Raw genomic sequence first — 7,961 nt, forward strand, 5'->3', positions numbered from 1 at the left:
CCATTTTGAAAATCATGCCCTAATGATGACAAATTTCACATGGAATAAGAAATTATGCATAAGGACAGTATGACTTGCATAAATTTTCTGTTAATTCATTTATAATCTGGAATTAGAGCAGTTTCTATGAGCATTTCATTTTTTTCCATTCTTGTTCATAAATGTCATAAAACATTCAGCCACTCTGAAGCAAAAAATAGTAAATGGAAATATGGCAGCAAGCTACAGTAGAAAGAGAGCTGTGCTGGATGTTTTAAACTGAATGTGCTCTATCAAAATTCACATGTCAAAATTCTACCCACAATGTGACAGTATTAGGTGGTGGGGCCTTTGGGAGGTCATTAAGATTAAATAAAGTCCTAAGAGGGGAGCCCTCCTGAATGGGATTAACGCCCTCAGAAGAGTCACAATACAGCATATTCCCTCCGCTCTGCTCTCCACCATGTAAAGATACAAAAAGATAGCAAGGTGCAACTCAGAAGAGGGTGTTTGCCAGGCCCCAGTGTACTGGCACCCTGATCTAGGACTTCCAGCCTCCAAAACAGTGAGAAAGGAGTTTCTGTGATTTATAAGCCTCCTAGTCTATGTTTATTTGCTGCAATATACTAAACTCAAACATTGCAAATCAAGGTTCTAGTGTGAATCTTAATTTAACTAACAGTAGTTAAAATAACTTAGATTTCCCAACTTTAAAACAGCAGTTTAATATCAGGATGTTTATAATCTCTTAATGGTAAATAAGAAAGTACTTGTCTCACAAAGTGACTACAAAGATGAAATAAATTAATGTATATGATATATAGCGTGAACCTTCATAAAGGACTCACTAATATAATTCTATGTAATAAATATAGAAATAAAGGGTAATCTAATCAAAGTAGAACCTATATTTGTTAGAGCAAAGTAAAAAATTTGCTTTGAGGGCCAGGGATTTAGCTCAGTGGTTCTGGTGCCTGCCTCTTGAGCATAAGGTCCCGAGTTCGATCCCCAGTACCAAAAAAAAAAAAAAAATTTTTGCTTTGAGCCTGTAAACATTATTTTCACCAGGCAGACTTAGAAGAAGAGTTATTTGGATGAAAGCTCTTTAGTTGATGATATCTACTCTAGGTATATGTGATGAAATTATTTTAAATATTTAAAAATAAAAATTCTTGTCCCTTATGCAAGTATTCTGCAAAAGGATGCTCTAGAATGGGACTTGGGATTCAGAATAAGTAAAGAATTTGGAAAGGTATGAGTGTCCCTAAGGAATGGAAGAACAAAGGTCCACAGCTTCAGGAAGAAATAACCCTTTTGTGAAGACAATTCTTCTTCAAAATTCCATACATCCTCTATAATCCTTCTTCTAGATTACACTTGATCTTAGCCAAAAGGCCGAGAAGCGATTCTCTAGATTAATTCTTAATAGTCATTATCTATGCATTTTGTTTTTTGTCTCATATATGTTTGTGATTTCAAGCTTATTTTGACATTATACTTCCTTAGTCTTTGGCTTTTACTTTTTAAATTTTACATTCTTATATTTTTAACTTTTGATTCAACTTTATTTTCTGGAGCTGTGGTTGTGATAGTTTAAATCTAAATGCCCCCCCCGCCCCCCTGCCAACTTTCCTCATGTGCTCATAGGTGGGGCTTTGGGAGTTGACTAGATCCTGGGTGTCTGATACTGGATTAGTTCACCAATGGGTTTACAGCTGGGTGTGATGTTGGGAAGTGAAGCCTGGTGAAGCTTGGTGGAAATAGGTCAACTTCTACTGCTTTTTGTCTGCAATGTTATCAACTGTTTCTCCTCTGTGATGCCCCTCTTCTGTGTCTGCCTTGGAACCAGCCTACTATTGACTGAAACTTCTGCAAACTGTAAGGCACAATAAAGCTTTCCTTCTTTAAGGTGTGGGAATTGGGTATTTTGCCTCAGCAAGGAGAAAGTAACTAAAATAGATGTGGGCACCAAAGAAGTGGGGTCATTACTGTGACTTTTATCTGACCATGTGGTTCAGTTGCCTTTGGAACTGGCTTATGGGAAGAGTTCAGAAAGGTTTGGAGATGTTGGCAGAAGAAGGAGCCCTAGAATGCTATAAGTCAAGCTTGATGGAAAATTCTGGTTGGAGCTGGAAGATCAGAATGCTAATTGAAATTCAGATCGAGAAGTTGAGGAGGTTTTCAACTGGGAAGGACTCCATTGACAGGTGGACTCCAGTCTGTGTGTTCTACGCTCTAGAAGATAATCTGTCAACAGTTTTTGCGCATGTCCATAGATTTTGCAGGAGACTGAGACGAAAGGAAGTGGACTAATTAATCTGGCAGAAGAAATTTAAAGGCAGGCTGATGTTGAGGTGGTGGCATGGCTACTGGTAGGCGATTTTAGCCAGATCTGTGTTGAGAATCAAGAGGACAGGGTCCAGCAGAATGATTTAAATAATTTTGAGTTAGGACAGAAAAGAAGCTAAAGTAAGGTTGCTGTACAAAAGGTGGAGCAGAGAACTTGGTTGCTAAAAACAAAAATACTAAAAAGCCAAATACTTTGGAAAAGGACAATAGAAAAGATGGTTTGAGGACAACAAAAGGATCAGCGGGCCTTCACCTTCTGCAGCTTCAAAATTGCAAAGGTGAAAGATTTCACTTTGAGAAGAGAGCCCCAGGTCCCATGTTCCAGAATGGCAGTGGCCTAGAGAATTTGTTTTGCAGGATTGGATTCATGGCACTCAGCAATTCAAGCACTTGACCCCTACAGCCAAAAGAGAAGAAAGCTTGACTACTGCTCTAGCTGGCAGCAGGTTCCACATGGTACTGGTTTTAGGCCCATGAAAAGGCAAGAGTTGTTGGGTCCAGAAGGCTTCCACTTTGATTTTGGAAGAAGGCCTGGGAGGCCAAGCAATGTGCACCCGAGAGGGCAGTGTGTGAAGCTGTGAGTGTAAAGTCAAAAGTGCAAGTGGAGACCCCACAAGGTTTGAGAAACCAGGAATGTTGATCGTCTGAGGAAAGCTGTGAGGAGTGAGCAAAGTGGCCTGATGGAGACCACAAGGGCTACAATACCAGCAGTAGCATAGGGGCAGGGCTACAAAGCCCTTTGGAGTTCACATCTGGCCTAGAGTGCTCCAGATGCTGATCACAGAAATACAGGATATAATGTTTCCCCTGCTGGATTTTGGTCTTGCTTTGGTCCCATCTCTTTCTAGGCCCCTATTTGTACCTTTTGGAATGGGAATGTTCATTTTGTGTCATTGTATACAGGAAATGTTTAACTTCCTTTTCATTTTTTTATAGGGGCTCACAGCTAAAAGTTTGCTTTAAATCTCAAAGGAGACTTTGGAGTTGGACTTATCATCAGTGCTGAAACTGTTAGGATTTTGGCAACTCTTAGAGATGGACTAAATGCATTTTGCATAAAGGGCTGCACATGAAATTCTGGGGGCCAGAGTTGGAATAGTATAGCTTATATCTAGATGCCTTTCCCCTCAAAGCCTCATGCACTCATAGGTGGGACTTATGGGAGTGACTGGACAATTGGTGTGTGATACTGTATTAATATACTGTTTGGTTTAGCACAGTTCTAGATGTGGATTGTGGACTTATTGAAGAAGGAAGACCTCCCTGGGTGTAGGTGGAACCAAGCAATAGGCTCGTAGCCTGGACGGAATAAAAAGGGAAAGAAGAGTGAACTCTTGCTGCTTCCTGCCTATCCTGCCAAGAACAGTTTCTCCTCTGCAATGCCCCTCTGCCATGCCGCCCTGCCTTGGAACCAGCCAACTATGGAATGAAAACTCTAGAAATTGAGTTAAAATAAACCCTTCCTCCAATATCCTGTAGGTGTTACATATTGTTTTTTTCCAGCAAACAGAAAGTAACTAAAACAGTGGTCTTAAATATTTTTTATTGTAACTTATAGCTATCATTTTAAAGGTCCTTGTGGAGCCATGCTGTCACTTTGAATGTCTTAAATATTTTGAAAACTTAAATTTCTACTTTTAATAGTATTCTAATCTTAACCTTCTTTGCCCTTTGTCACCTCTTTATTCCATTTATTAATTTTTCTGCCTTGTCATTATTATGGCCAGCAAAAAGCAAGTCCAGAAAAGGGGTAAAAGTAAAGAAAGGCATAATAAACCAGAAAGAATATCAGCTTTCATCCTTGAAACTTGCTTCTCTTCATGACACTCTAGTCCCCCCAACAGATTCCTTACCCCAGTCCGGCATGGCTCTACAAAGAACCTTAGTCACCCAGCAGTACAGCTGACTCACAGACATCCTGCAAGTGGATCTGGATTTACTCAAATATGTCACTTGTTTGCTTCTCACTACCCAGGTTTTATGAGCCATTGTGTATAGTTTTAAAATTAAAACTCCAAAATAAGTAAACAATAGACTTTGGAGAAAACACATATAGACAAAAATAACAAAAAACAAACATATTTTCATGCTATGTCAGGAAAGCATGATATTAGAGGAGTTACATTCATAGAGGGCATCTTAAATTCTTACTTGAAAAAAGCAGATTATAACTGAATAAAGAGATGAATTCACTGATTCACCTATTTATTCAATAAATATTCATTTAATTCTTACCATATATTGAGTACCATGCTAGGTGTTCCATTCAAACAAAATCCTTCCCTTCATAGAGCTTACAGTTTAGTTGAGGCATGCAAATAGGCAAAATTAATCATGAATTATGATAAGTGTATCGTTATGATCTTTACCTAGAAGAAACAAATGATAAGAGAACATAGAAACAAGAGTGATTAGAAAAGACTTTCACAAGGAAGTTCCACTTGAATTGAAATATGATAGGTGAGCAGAGCAGCAGAGTGGAACAATCAATGCCCCTCCAAAAAAGCTCCTATGAAGGCTTTGGAAAAAAGGAATTGTGGCACTGGCACCCTTAAAGAAAATGACACAGTAGCATGTTGACGAGCTAGGGAAGAGGAGGTGGGAGACAAGCCAGGTATTGTACAATTTTGAAAGCCATAGTAAAGATTCTACTCATTCACCTAAGAGAAATAAAGAGCCATTGTAATCAGAGGGATGGCAGCAAAAATAAGTGATTTATAAAATCATCCTGGCTGATCTGGTAGAAAACCTAATAAAGAGATACAAGTGTATCCATAAAGAAGTCACTCATCCATTTAACATACAGACATTAAGCACCTATAATGTGGGGCATTCTAGTAAGCACTGACTTAGTGAACACACACACAAACACACACTCACAAAACACCACCAAAAAACAGACAAAAAAGTACATGAAACAGGTACATTCACATATCAGAAGTATGAAAGAAGACATATTTTCAGAAAATATTTCAGGAGGGCAAACAATAGCTAAGAATGCCCAAGTCTGACAATTATACTGAAGATGGTGAAAAGTACATTGATTGAGATAGTATGGGAAGTTAAACTGACACCTACAATTCTATGACTTAAAAGAAATCAAACAAAAAAAGCAACTATTTAAGTTGTATTCTTTTGTTTCACACAAAATTACACACATTTTCAATTGCTTGAAAGTAGAAAACTCTATTCACTTTTCTGTTTTTTATTTATGTATTTATTTTTTCCAGTACTGGGGACAGAACTCAGGACCTTGAATTTGCAAGGCAGGTGCAGTGCCACTGAGGTAAATCCCCGGCCCTCTATTTACTTTTCTTAATTATAGTTTTTCCATGATTTCAGTCGTTTTATCTAATTGCCAATTTCCTTAATAGAAAGTAAAATTTTACAGTGATATAACTTGAATAGTTTCAAACCGACACTAGCCCATCAACTATCACTATTAGGTCATTCTGGGAGCTGGATATCAATAACCTTAAGGAAAGGCAAAGTCAGAAAAACACAATTTAATCTTCTTGAAAGAAAGTAATATTTTATATTCCAACCAAGAAACATATTGAAGAAAAAATATCCAGGAAGACAACACTACTGGAAGCATTTATCTGTGGTAAAATGAATAAGCTGGGGATTAAAAACATAAAATTGAAATTGTTGTTTCACACAATTTAACTGAAGATGTAGAACTGAATAAAGTCAAAAAGGTAGAATGTAACAATGAAAGAATATTTAGTTTCTCTTGTACTTAAGCTCACAGAGTTATGATTGGATGGTATATCTTTGGGTTCTACAGAAATAGACATGAAAGATACTTCAGAAAATCTGTTGCTGGAACATGGTCAAAGATATGGTCTTGTACATCACTCACTACTCCCAGGTGGAGATATTTGCCAATAATGAGATATCTCCTACAGAATTTAGTCCAAAGAATGGCATTCTCTTTCCTAAAGACTGTTATTCTTTCTTTTTCAAAATGGACATTCTATAACTAATTAAATTTCACTTTAAATGCCAGAAATCTCCAAAGCACACTGCAAGTTTAACTATCATTCTCTATATCTTTCATTTTGACAGACATTTTTCCTAAATTTGACTTTCTATATTAAATCACATTTTCCTTCGATTTGATTTTCTTTTCCACCTCATCATTACTTCACTGGGGTGTTTTCTGAAATCCTTTATGGAATCACACAGGACATATATGAAAATTCACATTAATGTAACATGGCTTCACTGTTCTCTCATGGTCTTCCTCTTAGAAATGTCTTGAAAATTTGTAACTTTCTTAGATTTAGTCAAATGATGTACCCAAAAAGAAATAACTGTGCTGTTAAATCTCACTGCTTTAAACATATGGGAATTTTTTACCAAGTATAGCTAATTTCTAATAAAAATACAGGAATTCTGTTTCCTTTCAATAATCTGGCAATTTTTTCCCATGGTCTTGGAAATGTGAGCATTTGATTTCACATAGAGCCTTTTTTATTTCCTGATTTTTTCCCACTCCATCAATTTGATCAGTTCTTTGAACAACATCAATCACCTTTATAAGGCACTAGATAACTCAGGTATCTGGAAACAATTTTATCTTCTGAAGTGTTCATTCTGGGTCTTCCAGAAGTTACTGTCATAGCTCCATAATTTTTACTCCATTCATGATTTGATCTCAGATGATCAATCAATACCCCCAAATTATCCAATATAACTAAGGCTCTGAATTTTTGTACTGTTTCCTTTCCATCACTTTCTGAAAACAACACAAGTAGAATGAGCTGAATATATGCACAGGTAATTCATCTCCCCACAGGCTATATCAGGGTAGGGCACAATGGCTGAATCTGCATGGACCCATAAGTACTCCACCTCCTCCAACTGTCCCCCCAGCAAAGGGAAGTCTTCGGAGGTTTCCCAATGGGTGTTTTTGTTGCTGTTTTGTTTGGGGTACATATTTCACCAAATTCCACTAGAACTTCATTCTTCTTCTCCTACAAATAACCATTTGTCCCCTCAGTCCATGTGGAATACATTCTAACAATAAAAGGAAGCAATAGTTAGTAATGAGAGGGACCACATTCTTGCTCCTAAGATCCTATACTTTTGCTGGTAGTAGCAGCCTAACTACCTAGGTCACTTATATGCACCACTATAGTACCTGATACTTCCCTTCTATAATCACTTCTCAGTTTTGTATTCAAGCTTAATTCAAAAGCCACCTTTATTGGAATGGGAAACAGTCTCCCCCTTTCCCATCTGGCTCTATTCTGTCACAAAGTATATCTGTATCGTTATGTCCATACAGTTTTACAAACACTGATCTTAATGTACTAGCTCTTTAGTTCCTAGCTTCCTTCCTGGGATTCTGGAACAAATTTTGCAGTGAGAAGTTAACAGCAGTTTATCTGAACAGTTCCCAACTTCTATTTTAATGAATACCTATTTTCCCGTGACATCGTGTGACCCTGGGAACAGTCTGCAAACTCCAAATCTCTCAGCTGCTAAGATGAGTTGCTCCCTTAAAGATGTCGTCCAGATGAGCCAGTGAATAGTCCTAAGCCTCTCCCACTGCAAATCCGTATAAACTTGGATCACTATGAATGCTCCTCTCACTTGGAGACTTATTCTCCTACCAGGCAAAC

The 7,961-nt window shown here is 37.6% G+C and overlaps 1 protein-coding gene and 1 pseudogene across 19 annotated transcripts in view; both read right to left on the bottom strand.

The window, feature by feature from the left end:
* Foxp2 (forkhead box P2) overlaps positions 1–7,961 on the bottom strand; it is a 588,702-nt gene that overhangs the window by 557,823 nt on the left and 22,918 nt on the right. The window lies entirely within an intron of this gene.
* On the bottom strand, positions 1,233–1,386 carry LOC147829642 (U2 spliceosomal RNA; annotated as a pseudogene).

Source organism: Heterocephalus glaber, unplaced genomic scaffold (assembly GCF_053883595.1).
Source record: "Heterocephalus glaber isolate CG9 unplaced genomic scaffold, H.glaber_assembly_v1.0 deba00000546, whole genome shotgun sequence".
Classification (NCBI taxonomy): domain Eukaryota; kingdom Metazoa; phylum Chordata; class Mammalia; order Rodentia; family Bathyergidae; genus Heterocephalus; species Heterocephalus glaber.